Source organism: Mobula hypostoma, chromosome 4 (genome assembly GCF_963921235.1).
Source record: "Mobula hypostoma chromosome 4, sMobHyp1.1, whole genome shotgun sequence".
Classification (NCBI taxonomy): domain Eukaryota; kingdom Metazoa; phylum Chordata; class Chondrichthyes; order Myliobatiformes; family Myliobatidae; genus Mobula; species Mobula hypostoma.
In genome coordinates this window covers 105,058,364-105,076,976 of record NC_086100.1, presented here as the reverse complement: position 1 = coordinate 105,076,976, position 18,613 = coordinate 105,058,364, and positions in this window count along the sequence as shown.

The following is an 18,613-nucleotide window of genomic DNA, read 5'->3' as shown; positions in this document are numbered from 1 at the left end:
TTGTTTGCAGGTCATTCTGAAATTAAGCAAACAAAGATAAAGTATTTCCCCCAGAACAGCAGGGTAAATTTAGACTGTTCATTGAGGATGGAATATCTTTTTAAAATTCCTGTCTTCTTTGCTGTGATCGCACAGCTGGAATGAGCTCTCTTGTGTCAAATTGCAAGATGCAGTGTGCTAATGTGCAAAAAACCAATTGATTGATGGAAATCTCCTGAAATTGACTAAGAGAATTGGTGACTTATAATACAATAGCTGATGCTGGCATTCCTGCATGAGCTCTAGCTATTTCTGGCTCCACATTTCCTACCAGTTAGCAGAGAAGTAAGGATCTGAAATTTTGCTCTGAAGTGCTCATCAGAACTTTCAAAGTAATAACCTCTATGAAAATACATGCAATAGATCAGCTTCAATTTCCAGCATTTAATACAAGCAGTATGCAGAATAGAGTATGAATAATTTTGTATCAAACTACTCTAGTTTTCTTTAATATTCACTTAAACTAAACTCATCTACTGTATATAAACTGATACTTTGTATCTGTTTTCCTTGCTGGGAGCAGTTTTAGAATTGCAGGCAGAATTTTCCACCTGCTATGTTATTTTTTGTGTCAGATTCTGAGATGCAAACACACCACTTATCACACTTAAAGAACTGAAATCCTGCAGAGTTTGAACAAACTCATCAACATGCTTGACAACAATGACTTGTGAGTTTTTTGTAAACAAGCGTGGTCAGTCATTGAGACAATGACCTCAGAGTACCAACAATGTGTAATTTGAATTACTTAATTGCTTATACCGTTGAATTCTCAGATGAGAAAACTGAGTCTATGTAAACATAAACTGCTTTGCAAAAGATTTTTGTATTAAAATATTTCCATAAGATTGATTAATTGAGGACTAATCCAATGATAGTTTAAAAAAACTTGTAATGAGCTCAGCAGATCACAAAAGGTTATTCTTTTACATTGATGCTGCCTGGCCTGCTGAGTTTCTCCAGCATTTTGTGTGTGGAGCTTAGCAAATGGCTGATATATTTCAGCTAAGAAGGCGGACTTTACTTAAATGAAGGACAAATCTGAGACGATAATCTTTGGCTAAACCACAGAAATTCTTGCTGCATACCTGGCAATGGACCACTGAAGTCTGAATCCTTTGTCCCATGGTCAACTAATTTGTCCATCAATTATCTGTGATTCCTGTGTAGGTAAACAATGTCGTACTTGTTATGTTTGAGTCTGAATTATAAACTGAAAATTATAGAAGCATTTTGAGAAATGTTGCATTGCAGCTTGTTGTTCTTCATGCCTATTTATTTTCCACCACCCCCCATAGGAATTTGAGGGTCTAAATCTTTTCTGCTGCAGTTTCAGGATGCCTGAACAGATACATTGAACTGGAAAGTAAAATAATTCAAAGCATAGATGACCTTGTTATAAAATACATACCTAAGAAATTATCCTTATGGTAAAATGGGGTTGGAATTCAATGGGAAGACAACATCTATGTGGTGGCAGAAAGGCAAGGAACTCACTTAGGAACCGACTGAAACTAAAAGGAGCTTTAGAATAACCCGTAGTGTGAAATTCAGAATTTTCATCAACAAGTTATTGGCCTAAGAGTCGTTTGGAAGCTGGCAATAAGAGCACTCTACTCTTTGCCTCGTAAGGAGCCAATGTTCCACAGAGAAAAATGAAAAGGTTTGTGGTTAAAGTTACTTCTGATCAGCCTGGCTAGTGATTTCAAACAAAAAAAGTACAAAGAATGTTGTAAATTACATAGCAATAGTCAGAAATAAATAAATAAATAAATAAATATGCGAATGAGTCACATATAGATTAAATTTTTGGTAACTTCTGAATACTTAACTGTATTTAATTCAGAAATTATTCCTTTATTTGAAGGTAATTCTTGAAACATTTTTGTAATCAGCATCATTTCCTCTATTTACAAAGTGATAAGCTGTTTAATGCTTGCCAGGCATGTCTTTGTTGTTGCAAATGCTAAGATACACGTGCACGTCATAAACATTCATAGTATTGGTTTTAAATTGATTTAATCCAAATGAATGTTTTGTGGGCTCAACCTCAGAATCTTCCTTCTCATTTGGTAATGAAAAATATAGTTTCACTGAACTTGTAATTTTTACAAGGTTATGTTGTAAGTTTTCAGGGGAACTTTGAATTAAGGAGCAAAGATTAAATTTTTGAATTGCAGGTATAAGCATACTTTCTTTCAGCAAGGGACATCATGACAACTGTGAAGAATTACATTGAGTGACCACTTTATTAGGTACACTTGTACACCTGTCATTAATGCAAATATATGATCAGCCAATCATGTGGCAGCGACTCTGTGCATAAAAACTTGCAGGCATGGTCGAGCTGTGATTTGTTGTTCAGGTTAAACAAAAGGATGGGGAAGAAATGTGATCCAAGTAATTTTGACCATGGAATGATTGCTGGTGCCGGCGAAGGTGTTTTGAGTACCTCAGAACTTGCTGAACTCCCAGGATTTTCAGGCAGAACAGTTGCGAGAGTTTACAGACAAAAGGTGCAAAAATCAAAAAATGAGTTTCCAGTGAGCGGCAGTGCTGTGGGTGAAAACACCTTGTTAGTGAGAGAGGTCAGAGGAGAATGGCCAGACTGGAAGGCAACAGTAACTCAGATAACCCCATATTACAACAGTGACGTGCAGAAAAGCATCTCTGAATGCACAACACATTGAACCTTGAAGTGGATGGGCTACAGCAACAGAAGACATCACTGGGTGCTAAGGTGCACCAAATGAAGTGGCCACTGAGTGTATTTATAAGACATTGAGTTGGTCTTAATACTAATTTACAGTAATTAACTTTAAAATTGTGCTTTGTTTTAATTTGGCTACAGTTAAGAAATTGCTTTAGTTTCAAGAAGTCTAAATTAAAATCAATGGCATCATTTAGTATTAATTTAAAAATCCACCAAAGCACATCATAATTCTTGCTCAGCATTTTTTTCTCTAGTCCTGCCGAAGGGTCTTGGGCCGGAACATCTACTTTTTTCCATAGATGCTACCTGGCCTGCTGAGTTCCTCCAGCATTTTGCATGTGTTGTTTGGATTTTCAGCATTTGCAGATTTTCTCTTGTTCATAATTGTCTCTATAACTTGGACAACTAGTTTGAGAAATAGGTTGGCACATTGAACTCCACACAACGAGGTTTTGTTGAGGAAGAAGGGAATCACAAATTTGAAGAAGATACATGAAATCAATTTAACAGACCAAGAACTAGTGAGATAATAGAGAGAACTTACATGTTGAAAAATTTCTTTTATGTTTCAAAGACAGGTCACTTTCAAAAATTGATATAAAGTTATGAAATCCACAATCAGTGTGAAGCTCCAATCCTTTTAGCCTGTTTATATTAGAGTGTTGACAATTTTGTTCATCAGACAGTTAACTCTGATAAGCCTCACAGGAGTTCTAACAGAATTCATAAGATCATAAGGCACGGGAGCCATAAGATCATTAGGCCATTCAGCCCATATAAAGTCTGCTCCTCAAGGCTGATTCATTATTCCACTCAACACCATCCTCCTGCCTTCTCTCCTTAACCTCTGACACTTTTACTAATTAAGAACCTATCAAACTCAGCTTTAAATATACCCAATGGCTTGGTCTCTGTAACCATCTGTGGCAATGAATTCTACAAGTTCATCACAGAGGCTGGTGAAATAGTTGATGCATTGCTTTTACATTTCCAGAGTGCCTTAGATTAATGGTCATGTCAATCAGATTGGCATGTAGTGAATGTAACTTATTCTGGAAGGGAGATGAAGTGAAGAAGTCTACCGACCACTTAGCTGGATATTGGTTTGCTACGAAATATGTTGGAAGCTATTATTAACAATGATTTAGCAGGCTACTTTGAAATAAAATCAAATTCCGGGTGAACTTGTGAAAGAGCAATCATGTTTCAGCAATGTGCAATGATTGGTATTTGTGAAAAAGTAAAATGTGGTTTTGAATCGAGGGGAAGCAGTTGATATCCTCATCTTATCTAGATGTTCAATAAGGTACCTCATCAACAAGGTACCCAGTTAAATGTTATTATTATTGTCAAAATTAAGAACTCATAGTGTAGTAGAGATTTTATAGAAGTGACGCCACATTATGGGGAAATTGGAGGTGAAGGGGATGTGTTCCTAGAAAAAGGGGCATTTCACAACTTCGATAATACAAAGCTGTGCCATCTGAGCATGCGTAAAGAACCCCAAGCGGAAAGAAATACATTTTATCTTGATTTATTAACTTATTTTCAAACAAATACCATGAGTGTGAACAACAGGAATTCTGCAGATGCTGGAAATTCAAGCAACATACATCAAAGTTGCTGGTGAACGCAGCAGGCCAAGCAGCCCTGACGAAGGGTCTCGGCCTGAAACGTCGACTGCGCCTCTTCCCATAGATGCTGCTTGGCCTGCTGCGTTCACCAGCAACTTTGATGTATGTTACCATGAGTGTGAATTTTATTCTGCATTTGGTATTTTGGGTTTGTGACTTGTGAATTCTTTAAAGAGCCATTTCCATTACCCAAAAGGCTGTAATGAAGGGATTGTCTGTATTGGCATGAAGGAAATAAGGCTGACCAATAGAAATGTGCCCTGATGAAGGGTCTTGTCCTGAAACGCCGATGGTTTATTCTTTTCCATAGATGCTTCCTGGCCTGCTGAGTACCTCTAGCATTTTGCGTGTGTTGCTTGGATTTTCAGCATCTGTTGATTTTCTCCTGTTTGGAATTTGATTCCTCAACTTATTTTCCTGTAACCTACAGTGCCTATAAAAAGAACTCATCTGACTTGGAAGTTTTCATCCTTAATTGTTTTACAACTTCGAATCATTGTAGATTTAATTTTGCTTTCTGGACACTCATCAACAGAAAATGTCTCTTTTGTGTCAAAGTGAAAACAGATCTCTACAAAGTAACCTAATTAATTACAGACATAAAACACAGAATAATTGATTGCATAAGTATTCACCCCCTTTAATATGACACACCAAATCATCACTAGGGCAGCCAATTGGTTTTAGAAGTCATATAATTAGTTAAATAGAGATCTGTTTTGGAGACCTGTGTGCAGTCAAGGTGTTTCAATTGATTGTAGTAAAAATACACCTGTATCTGGAAGGTCCAACTGCTGGAGAGTCAGTATCCTGGCAAAAACTACACCATGAAGGCAAAAGAACACTCCAAGCAACTCCATGAAAAGGTTATTGAAAAGCACAAGTCAGGAGATGGATACAAGAAAATTTTCAAGTCACTGAATATCCCTCGGAGTACAGTTCAGTCAATCATCAAGAAATGTAAAGGATATGGCACAGCTGTAAATCTGCCTAGAGCAGGCTGTCCTCAAAAACCAAGTGACCGTGCATGAAGGAGTCTGGTGAGGAAGGCCAGCAAGAGACCTGTGACAACTCTGTACAAGCTTCAGTGGCTGAGACAGAAGAGACTGCACATTCAACAACTGTTGCCCGGGTGCTTCATCAGTCACAGCTTTATGGGAGAGTGGCAAAGGCAAAGCCACTGTTGAAAAAAACTCTCATAAAATTTCCGCTAAAGTTTGGCGGAAGGCGTGTGGGAGACTCTGAAGTCAGCTGGAAGAAGGTTCTGTGGTTTGATGAAAATTGAGCTTTTTAGTCATCAGACCAAACACCACACATCATCAAAAACACACTATTCCTACCATGAAGCATGGTGGTGGCTGCATCATGCTGTGGGGATGCTTCACTGCAGCAGGCCCTGGAAGGCTTGTGAAGTAGAGGGTAAAGTGAATGCAGCAAAATACAGGGAAATCCTGGAGGAAAACCTGATGCAGCTTAGGAGAAGATTTTTTTTTCCCAGGAAGACAATGACCCCAAGCATAAAGGCAAAACTACAGCGGAATGGCTTAAAAGCAACAAAGTTAGTGTCCTGGAGCAGCCAAATCAGAGTCCAGACCTCAATCCAATTGTGAATTTGGGGCTGACTTGAAAAAGGCTGTTCACTCATGATCCCCATGCAATCTGACAGAGCTTGAGCAGTTTTGTAAAGAATGGGGAAAAATTGTAGTGTCAAGATGTGCAAAGCTGATAGAGACCTATCCACACAGACACAAGGCTGTAATTGCTGCCAAAGGTGCATCTATTAAATACTGACTTGAAGAGGGTGAATACTTATGCAATCAATTATTCTGAGTTTTATATTTGTATTTAGTTTAGAGCACTGTATAGAGATCTGTTTTCACTTTGACACTAAAAAGCCTTTTTCAGTTGATCAGTGTCAAAAAAGCCAAATTAAATCCATTGTGATTCAATGTTGTAAAACAATAAAAATGAAAACTTCCAAGAGGGGTGAAGACTTTTTATAGGCACTGTATTCTCTCTAACAAGCACACCTCCCGCAACACCTATATGTTCAAAGTAAATTTATTATCTAATTACAAACATGTTGCCATATACAATACTGGAGTTCATTTTCTTGTGGGCATACTCAACAAATCTATAGAATAATAAGTATAACCGAATCAAAGAACGATTGACTAAGGCATTCAACCAGAGTGCAGAAGACAACAAGCTTTTCAAGTACAAAAGGATGAAAAAATAATAATAAATAAAAAAGCGATAAATATCAAGAAATGAAATGGTGTCTTTGAAAGTGAATTGTGGGAACATTTCAAGGATGAGGCAAGTGAGGTTGAGTGAAGTTATCCCTTTTGGTTCAGGAGCCTGATGGTTGAAGGGCAATAACTGTTCTTGAACCTGGTGGTCTGATTCCTGAGGCTCTTGTACCTTCTTCCTAATGGCATCAATGAGAAGAAAGTATGTCCTCCTGATGGGGGGCCCCTGATACACTGCTTTCCTGCAACAGTGTTTCATGTAGATGTGTTCAATAGTGGGAAGGCTTTACCCGTGATGGACTGGGCCATATCCACCACTTTTTGTAGGATTTTCTGTTCTAGGGCATTGGTGTTTCCATACCAGGCTGTGAAGCAGAGAGTCAATACACTCTCCACTACATATCTACAGAAGTCTATCAAAGTTTTCGATGTCGTGCTGAATCTCCGCAAACTCTGAAGGAAGTAGAGGTGCTGCCGTGCTTTCCTCATAATTGCACTTAGGTGCTGGGCCTAGGACAGGTCCTTCGAAATATTAAGGGGTAACTTACCCTAATTACCAACTAGCCTTCTTTTGAATATGGATGGAAAGTGAAGTAGCCAGGGAAAGCCCAAGGCGCTCACAGAAAAGATGTGCAAATCCCATACAGACAGCTATGGAGGTTAGGATCGCACTTGGGTCACTGGAATGTGAGGTAACTACTACGCTCGCCATAACATTGTGCCACACTTCAAGCGATCAGTGCAATTCTGGTACTGTTGTAACTTTCGTGAAGATTCCTAGTTCCAGTCAAGTTTTGGATATCGAAAGTTTGATTCTATGAATTTTTCCAACTATTGAACAAATTGAATTGGTACATTTAAAAGCATGTTGCTTTCTGTATTATTAGAAGCTTTAGAATGATCAAGGTTTAATCTCACAAGCAATTGAATGCTTTTGTTGGATTATTAAAGAGGCTATTTCCAGTTCTGGCATTTTGACTTGTTTTCCCTATATAGGCAAGATTTAGTTTAGTCAGTTTTGAAGGCACGGTAGTATAGTGGTCAGTGTAATGCTCTTACAGTACCAGTAACCATGGTCCAATTCCGCCACTGTCTGTAAGGAGTATGTACATTCTCCCTGTGACCATGTGAATTTCCTCCAGGCGCTCTGTTTCCTCCCATAATCCGAATACATACAGGTCAGTAAGTTATTTGGTCACATGGGTATGTTCTCATTGTTCTGGTAGTACCTGTTACTTTGCTGTATTTCTAACTAATAAACAAACAGGTAAGTTTCAACATTTCCAAATACATTTATTACAAAGAATGTATAAATTATGCAACCTTGAGATTTGTTTGCTTACAGGCAGTCACAAAACAAGAAACCTGAAAGAATCCAATTTTAAAAATTAATAAAGACCAACACCTGACACCTGAAGCACAGAGAAAGGGGGAGAAAAAACACAAATCATGCAAACAATAGATGTGAACAACAACATTCTGAACCAAAATGAGTCCTTAGATCCGAACCCCGGAACAGCCTGGACTAGGCCCAAAGCCTTGGTATCTGTCCATCATATTAGTGGGCACAGAGCACAGCAGCTGGAGCAGTCTTCACAGCCTCAGTGCCATGGCGAGAGGAGTAAACATCACAGGAGGGCGAGTGTATTGTACCTCGCACTAGGACCAGGCCTGGACCACACCACCCAGTAGGGTTGCCAACTGTCCCGTATTAGCCGGGACATCCCGTATATTGGGCTAAATTGGCTTTTCCCATACGGGACCGCCCTTGTCCCGTATTTCCCCCGCTAAGTTAGAGTGCTCCTATGAAACCGTTCGTAAGCTAAAATGGCGTAAAGCGAAGAAACAATTACCATTAATTTATATGGGAAAACTTTTTGAGCATTCCCAGACCCAAAAGATAACCTACCAAATCATACCAAATAGCACATAAAACCTAAAATAACACTAACATATAGTAAAAGCAGGAATGATCTGATAAATACACAGCCTATATAAAGTAGAAATAATGTATGTATGGTGTAGTTTCACTTACCAGAATCGGGAAGATTAAGCCAAAACTGATATGTAGAAAGAACTCGGAACGTACACACCTGCGCACGTCACGTATGCGAACGACATGCATGCGAACATCACCCATGCGCACACACGTGCCCGCGCAAGGCTTTATGGTCATCGTAGTCTTTGGGGGGTAAACACAAGTGTCCCGTATTTGACTGCTTCTTTTGTCCCTTATTTGGAAGTGAGAAAGTTGGCAATCTTACCACCCAGTGATTTGCTCCGGACTCAGATTTCACCCCCAGCCTGAAGCTGCTCTTGATTTCTCCAAATTGGCTTGGCACCCAGAGCAGTCCAACCTCACACTCAGGCCAGATACATGAGCATCAGAACTCCTCAGCCCCGACTTCTCCTCTCTGAATTGCTCATTCCTTCTGTGTCAATTCTGCAACATACCAGCATGGTTCATTCCTTGAATTCACTTTGTCTTCACTCACCTCTTCATTATTTGCAATCATATTTTACCATAAGTAACTTCAGAGAAGTTGTTATTAGTAATATCTTTCATCGAAGTTCTTGCCTTTTGACCTAATGGTGACCTGTCGCACGAGTTCAGTAGTGCCATCTTAAACCGGAAGTTAAATGGATAGACAGATAGATAAATAAATAAATAAAAAAAAAGTAGTGCGAAGTATAATATTTGCAGCTATTCCTTGCACCCCAACCTATTGTCAATAAATGACAGAATAGAGCAATAAATCTGCTGTCTGAGGAATGATTGATCCCAGTTTTACTTTTCATTTACAATGAATTGTTCGAGCTTTCTAAATTAGTAGGTGTTACAGTATGAAAACTACCCTAATAAATTTTGTGAAGATTGCTCTCAGCCACAGAGTTAATGTTGTTCCAATGTGTCTAATAGTGACACGACTGCACACAGCTTTAAGATACATCGGGATGTGAATGCACCAAATGAAAAATGTTTCTGCTGATAACTCTTGATTTTTCAACAGAAATATCGATTTCTCCTTCCGGTAAACAAATTTCACCCCTTCATATTTTATTTCCACTCTGACCTTTTACTTCTTCTCACCTGCTTATTACTTCCCCTGGATCCCCTTCTTCTTTCTCTTTCTCCAATTATCCACTCTTCGCTCCTATCAGGTTTTTTCTTCTCCACCCTTTGATCTTTCTCACCTACCAGGCTTCACTTAACACTTTCCAGCCAGCCTCTTTCCCCTCCCCTCACCCCCACCTTTTTATTCAGGCATTTTCCCTCTTCCTTCTCAGTCCTGAAGAAGGGGCCTTGGCCTGACACTGCCATAGATGCTGCCTGACCTGCTGAGCTCCTCCAGCATTTTGTATGAGTTATTCTTGATTTTGTTCTATTTTACCATAAAGCTTTAGTACTGCTATTGTTAACTTTAGAATTCATAATTTGAAATCATTACTTCCCATTCAGTGCCAAATGAGCACCTTTGGAAAGAGTCACACTGAAATCTTCTCTTCCTTTTAAATGAGCAATGTTGACTTTGGAACAGCAAAAATGCAGCCACCATATGAACTGTTGAATAAAACTGACAATCCAAGAATACTTTTAAGCTAGAAACATTTTTAAATAATATTTTTTTCCTAAGTCTATCCTGACATGTTGATTTAATAAATCACAAATTCATCCAACAGAAATGAATTAATGGCTTGGACTAAGAATATTCAATCTATATTTTCTATTATTTACAATGTAATGGACAAATAAGTCCCTCCAGTGCTTTGAGATGAGATTGAATGATTAAATGTGAGATGTGTAATATCGGTAAGAAGGAAGTAACTGAATGTACATAAGCAAAGCAAAGTGTCAAGCATCATAACACTGGGTGATCGAAAGACATGAGTATATGTAACATTCTAGTTAACATCAGGAACACTTTATATCCCTGCATAAGAACATTTGAAGAGAAATAATTCTCATAAAATTGCTATAGTTAAGTCATTGAGAGACTAGCAAAACCTCTAAGGCCAGCTGATCTTTGAGTGTGTGATCATCTAAAGGCTTTTATTGACTATGCATCATCTTATTGGGATACTGGTTGGCTACACAGATATCATTTATTGTGGTTCAGGCACCAATTAGGCCAAGATAACTTCTGTATCTGCACTGGGAATGGATAACAGATATGGAGTCATGTATAACAGATATAACAGTCATGGAGACGGACAGCATAGAAAAGGCCCCTCAAACATATTGAGTATTAAGCTTCCATTTACACTAATCCCATTTTATTCTCCCCATCAACCCCCTGGATTCTGCCGACTAACTGAACACTAGGGGCAATTTGCAGAGGCTAATTAATTAAACCTGCACATGATAAAATTGTAGAGCTGTACAGCAAAGAAACAGTCCATGGAGCCTACCATGCCCAAGCCAATCTTTTTGCCCATCTACGCTAATCCCATTTTCCCACAATTTTCTAAATACCGTACCTATTTAAATATTTGCCTAAGTGCCTCTTGAATGTGGTGATTGTATCTGATTTCTTCACCATCTCGTGCAGAGTAGTGTGGTGGTGAATGTAACACACAGTGATTCAGGTTCAATTCCCACTGCTGCCTGTAAGGAGTGTGTACATTCTTCCCTTGAAGGCATATGTTCTGTTTTATAACTTCAAAACATTAAACTATTTCAAAGGAAGACATGGGAGTGCAAAATGCGGGTCTAACTTTGTGTTGACTTTAAGCGAAGCATGCACATATCATGTGGTAGTGGGATTATGTATACAATTCATGTATTTAATCATTCAAAGCATAATGAATTATTTAAATGAAGAAGAATTACTCAAATATTATTTAATTATTGGATACACATCACTCCTCCCTGCCTAGCTATAATCTCCAACTCAACAGAGAACGCATCTCAACGATACAATTACTATATACAGACATCCACAGCATTGTAGATTTTAAATTGTCCAATCAGGACTAAAGATTTAATTGCTGTGGAGAATTTCTTACTCTTGTGGGATAATGTCTTTCCTGACAAGGCAGGTGACACTTGTGGCGTGTAAGCAATCTCAGGTTCTGGGGCCTCCTCCACGGTTGTTGTAGCAGTTGATCTGAGACTACAGGAAATGGTTCTGACTGCTCTGGGCACCTTTCTTCTTCCTTTTGCTTCTTCTAGTTTGAGCATCTTGATCTTGAGGAGGTGCATTTAGTTCACTGAAGTATTCTCCTATTAAGCCTTCTATTGGCCCGTTTACCATCTATTCTCTCCTCTTGGTTTCCTCATCCACAACATCATCTGGCAAAACTTCTGTTTCTGTAACTCTATTGACTCCTTTCTTTTTGACCTTCTATTAATCCAACCAGGCTTTGGTCTTTGCATCTACTTTTACAGGTAGCTTTTTGTCTCCCACTTAAAGTTCATTCAATAACCTTAGTACACACAGAATAGTTTCTGGTTCTTTAAACTCACAAAAGCTGAATATTTGCAAATTTCCTGAAGCTCCGTGAACTCTTTTCCAGCTTAAAAGCATGCCACATGTCACAAGTAACTGCCTGATTAACGTATCAGCAGCGTTGACAGATATGTTGCCCACAAACCCGATACAGTCAGAGCACAGCTTTTGTCGCTGTCACAATTCGTTTGAGCAGCATGGTTCTTCCTTGGTGCATCTGCTTTCCAACCAGAGGCACGGAGCCTGGCCCTCTTGTGTCATCATCCAGTACTTTTCTTAATTTGCTTTCACTCTGCTCTATTGCAGGGGATGTGGCTTGTAAATCCTGAAGGAAGCCACATACAAGCTTGTTGATTTTTGTAATTCACTCCCACAGGAGTTATCTATTCTCCAGTATGTTCTTAGCTGGGATATCTGCAGGTTCAGTATCTTTGACATGTAATTCAAACTCACTTTGTGGCATAACTGAAATGGCTGAACAAGTGTCTAATGCCATTTTAATTAATTTGTCTTTCACTTCTGGTGTATCCATGCTGCTTGTCTATTGTTAATCTCAAGGGTGTCCAGTCCTACATCACTCTCATCATTATCAAATTTTTATTCAACAGCATGCAGATTAGTGCTCTTATAAAAACTACAACTTGATGTTTTAGCCTTTTCTCTTCTTTTTGTAATCCATTTATTTTTGTCGGCCTGACATGCTCTTTGTATGTGCCCTACTTCGTTGCATTTTCTGCAACTTTGAATTAGCTCAGTATACATGAGCCAGTTACGCATTGAGCAATCAAACTTGTCAATTTTTCTGATGTAATCAGCCATTTCTGCTCTATTTTATGATTATTAACACCCAGTACTCATTCTTTATGAACCTGTGAATTCTTCTGTTCATTTCCATTTATTTTTTAAAACTCAATCATGCCTTCCCTTCTGAAGAAAGGGTGCTACGCTGCTTTTTATTTAAAATGCGATTGTCTCTGCTTGTGCTGGGCTGCATGTTTTCACTCACCATTCCTCTTGCTGCATTTTTTTTAGTTCAAACGTCCCACTGAGTTTCAACAGGTTGATAGCCATCTTGAGTTCGTTCTTAAAATTCCTTGTTGCCAATGTTATGTTTTGTAATAAAAAAAACATTAAATCAATTTAGAGGAAGATACGTGAGTCCAAAATCCAAGTCTAACTTTGTGTTTACTTTAAGCAAGGCGTGCATCATATGGTAGCGTGATGACATATGCAATTCATGTATTTTTACATATAACCCATAATTCAGACATTCCAACTCCCGCGGAAGATCTGGGAGTCTCCCGCGTATTGATAGTGGCTCCCTGACGCCCGGAAATTATATACAATATCCCGGAAATAGATTTTTTTGAGAGGAAGAGGGAGAGCGAGCATCCTGATTGGTCTCCCTTCGTGCTAAGAGTGTCCCCAACCACCGGGCCGTGAGGAAACAATATGATTTGGCGATATGAAACGATATGAGTCATTTGCACCTTTCCGCATTCCCTGTCACACACTGTTGAACTTGAACGCACGCGAGGTCATTACCCGCGCGTCATCTGTGTCAGCGCGGGAAGATCAACTCCTCGAGCTTGCAAATGACGGCGAGCTCAAAAGTTTGTTTGACATAACATCTCTGCCGGCATTCCGGATCAAAGTCAAGGCTAAATATCTTGAAGTAGCCACGAAAGCACTGAAAACGTTGCTTTCATTTCCAACATCATATCGCTGCGAAGCAGAGTTTTCTGCAATGAATGAAACGAAAACTAAATTGCGAAATAGACTGGACATAAGGAACTCCCTTCGAGTATCGCTGTCTCCCATCACCCCTCGATGGGACCGTCTTGTTGCAGGAAAACAAGCCCAGGGCTCCCACTGATTCAGCGATATTGGTGTGTTGCAATGATTTTATATATTCATACGGGGAAAAATATGTGCTGTGTGTTTAATATCCAAATGTTGCTTAAAACGTTATGATGCTGTTGATTTATCACCTATATTCCAGTCGTGATTAACACCCCACCCCCGGGTCGGCCAGTCCGCAAGAATATTGTCAATATTAAACCGGTCTGCGGTGCAAAAAATGTTGGGGACCCCTGCTAAATAGACCTATCAGTTTTCTCTGTGGGCGGGCTTTACAGTCGACCTCAAAAATAATGACAGTGTTGCTCGCTGCACTGTTTGCAACAGTGACTTTTCTATTGTCCAGGGTGGGTTAAAATGTAAAAGACATGTTGAGGTGAGTTTAGCAGGTGTCATTCGTTCATTAGCATAGCTAACGTTATTTAAACTAGCTGGCTAGCTGCTAAGGAGCTGCACTATTGATGTCCTACGTGATGAGGCCAAACTCCCTGTAGACTTGCTTAAAGTTGTAATAGAATAAACGTGATAATATAATATAATATAATATAATATAAGCACATATTTTAATGTCACATTTGCTGCATACACCCAACTTGGTTTACAGATTAGACAAAATCACTAAACAAAGTATTACATACACCCTTGGAGGTTGACGGGTGGGGGGTGGGGTGCGGTATGGGGTTGGGGGGGGAGGGGGGTGTGCTACCTCTCTGAAATGGTGGTGATACCTCCCTGAAATGAGTTTTTGCAGGGTGGCATGTCTGCATAATTAATTATTTAAATGAACAGGAATGCTTAATCAAACAATATATATACATGATTACTCAAATATTAATGAAATATTAAATACACAAAAGCATGGATACTCCAGTTTCCTCCCGCATTCCAAAGACGTATGGGTTAGTAAGTTGTGAGCTTGCTGTTTTGGCAACACACACAAAACGCTGGAGGAATCAGCAGGTCAGGAAGCATCTGTGGAAATGAATAAACAGACGACATTTCGGGTTGAGATCCTTCATTGGGACTGGAAAGGAAAGGGGAAGACGCCAGAATAAAAAGATGGCGGGAAGGGAAGGAGGATAGCTAGAAGGTGGTAGGTGAAACCAGGGAAAGGGCTGGAAAGGAAGGAATCCATGAGGAAAGGAGAGAGGTCCATAGGAGGAGGGAAAAGGAGGCCCTCCAGGTGGAGGTGATAGGCAGGTGAGAAGCGCTAATGGGCTGGAGTAGGTAATGGAAGGGGGGAGTAGGAAATTTTTTCACCAGAAGGAGAAATTAATATTCATGCCATCAGGTAAGAGGCTATCCGGATGAAATATAAGGTGTTGTACTTCCAGTCTGAGGGTGGCCTCATTGTGACACAGGAAGAGACCATGGAATGACAGGTCGGAACAAGAATGGGAATCAGAATTAAAGTATTTGGCCACTAAGAAGTTCTGCTTTTGGAAAGTGGAGTGGAGGTGCTCAGTGAAGCGGTCCCCCAATTTACAACAGGCCTCACCAATGCAGAGGAAGCCACATCGGGAGAACCAGTCACCAATGTAGAGGAGCCCACATTGGGAGCATTGGACATAATAGCTGAACCCAGCAGAATCTCAGGTGAAGTGTTGCCTCACCTGTTTGGGGCCTTTAATGGAGGTGAAGAAGGAGATGAATGGGTGGTGCTCCAAATATGGCCTCTTCTACATTGGTGCCTGGTGCTTCCAGTGTGGGCTCCTTTGATGGTAGATGCTACTTTTCTATGGCAGCATTTTATGTAGATATGTTCAATGGTTGGGAGGGTTTTGCCTGTGATGTACTGGGCTGAATCCACAACCACTTGTCGGATTTTCCACTCAAAGGCATTGGTGTTCCCATGCCAAGCTACAATGCAGCCAGTCAGCACACTTTGCACCACACATCTATAGAAGTTTGCCAAGGTTTTCGATGACATGCTGAAACTCCACAGACTCCTGAGGAAGTAGAGGTGCTGTCGTGCTATCCTTGCAATTATACTTATATGATGGGTCCAGGACAGGTCTTGAGATAGTGACACCCAGGAATTTAAAGTTACTGACCCTCTCCACCTCTGATCCTCTGATGATCACTGGCTCATGGACCTCTGGTTTCCCTCTTCTGATGTCTACAATTGGTTCCCTGATCTTATTGACATTGAGTGAGAGGTTGCTGTTACCACACCACTCAGCCAAGTTTTCAATCCCCCCCCGAATGTCGATTCATCACTCCCTTTGACACAGCCCGCAGCGGTGGTGTCAACAGTATCATCATCCCCCTTGACACAGCCCGCAGCGGTGATGTCAACAGTATCATCACCCCCTTTGACACAGCCCGCAGCGGTGATGTCAACAGTATCATCACCCCCTTTGACACAGCCCGCAGCGGTGATGTCAACAGTATCTTCACCCCCTTTGACACAGCCCGCAGCGGTTCTCAAGCTTTGTTCTCACTTATGCCACTTGGTTTCATTTTGTAGGGGGTAATAGTACTTAAGCCCTGCACAGCTGTCGAGCATCTTTCGGTAATTCAGCTTTGGTCCAGAAGTGCCTTTTCGCACATGAGATGGCTTTCTGGAGTTTGTACCTGGACCTCTTGTATTTTACTTGGTTGCAAGACCTGCCTGCCACTGATCAGGCCTTCTGCAGATTGCAGATCTTTTTGTTCATCCAGGGCTTCTGGGCTGGGGAAGATTCTGAATGGTACTGCAGAACACACTGTTTTTATAGAGTCCAAGTCAACCGTGGTGTATTGGTTCAGATCTTCCAATAAGTCCTTGAACACGGCCCAGTCCACCAACTCAAAGCAATCCCATAACCTCTCCTCTGCCTTCTGCAACCACGTCTTTATTTTCCTTATCTCTACAACATCATTTTTTAGCCTCTGCCTGTGTGCAGGTTGGAGGAGAACAAGCAAGAGATCAGATTTCACAAAATGCAGTCTAGGCATGGAATGGTAGGCATTCTTAATTGCAGTTCAGCAGTGGTTGAGGTTATTGAGCCCCCTGGTATTGGAGGTGATATGGTGATGATAACTGGCTAGAGATTGCTTCAAAAAAGCCTGAGTGAAGCCCACAACAATGACTTGAAAGGTGTCAGGGTAGGCTGCTTTTCGTTTGCTGATGGAGGCACTCTATACATCGAGTGCCTCTTTAAAATTGGGCTTTGGCGGTATGAAAAATCCCAGCCAGGATCACTGAGGAGAACCATTTTGGTAAGCAGATTGGTTAGCACTTCCACATTCGGTATTACAGGTCGGGGGAACAGAAGTGCAACAAGACTGCTGCGTCCGTGCACCATAAAGAGTTTATCATTAAACAGAGACCCACACCTTTTGCCTTCTCAGACTCAGCAGTCTGGTCCATCCTGTGTACTGAAAGCCCTCAGGCCTTACCACATGTCTGGAGTGAGCTATCTCTCTGTGAATCACAGAATGCAGCAATTCCTCACTTCCGTCTGACACAGCAATCTTGCTGTTAGGTCCTCAGTCTTGTTCTCCAGTGACTGTACATTTGCTAACAAGATGCTGGGTAGGAGAAGTTTTGTGCCCTTTCATTATTGCTGGGCTTGGAGTCCTCCCCTCCTCCCTCTCTTTTGGCCGTGGCTATGTACCCTCTTCCGCTTAAAGAATACCTGAGAGTTTCGGGCTGAGAGCCCCAGGAAGTCCTTCCAGTTGAGAAAACACTTCAAATACAAATCTGTTTGTGTTGTCTGCCGTATCCAGTGTTACTGAGGCAGATTGCTCTCCATTAGTGAGACCTGACATAGATTATGGGACTGTTTTGTCGAACACCTTCATTCCTTCCAGAACAAGGATTTCCCAGTTAATTCCAATCTCCTTTCCCATTCTGACATGTCAGTCCCGGGCCTCCTCTCATGGAGTTGCAACACTTCATTTTGCTGGTGGTATGGACATTGATTTCTCTAAGTTCTGGTACCTTCTCCCCTCCTCTTCCATACCCCACTCTGGCTCCTCTCTTACCTCTTCTCATCTTCTCACCTGCCTATTACCTCACCTGTTGCTCCTCTTCCTCCCCTTTCCCTCGTGGTCCACTCTTCTTGCCCATCAGATTCCGTCTTCTTTGGCCCTTTGTCTTTCCTGTCCATCGTCACCCAGCGAACAACATGACCAACAGCAAAGTCTTTCAGACAGTTCACAACACTACTCCTTTCATTTCTTCTTCTTTCAAGTATGATTCTGCTACTGAGCTGAACACAGTTTGAACCTACGATTTACGTTTTGATGACAAGTTTTTGGGCTGATTGAGCAATCTGACACAACCGTGGTGGGTCTCATCAGCAAGAACGATGAGTCAGCATACAGAGAGAAGGTTCAGCGGCTAACGGACTGGTGCAGAGCCAACAACCTGCTTCTGAATGTGAACAAAACAAAAGAGATGGTTGTTGACTTCAGGAGGACACGGAGCCACCACTCTCGGCTGAACATTGACGACTCCTCCGTAGAGATCGTTAACAGCACCAGATTTCTTGGTGTTCACCTGGCGGAGAATCTCACCTGGTCCCTCAACACCAGCTCCATGGCAAATAAAGCCCAGCAGCGTCTCTACTTTCTGCAAAGGCTGAGAAAAGTCCATCTCCCACCCCCACCCCATCCTCACCGCATCCTACAGAGGTTGTATTGAGAGCATCCTGAGCAGCTGCATCACAGACTGGA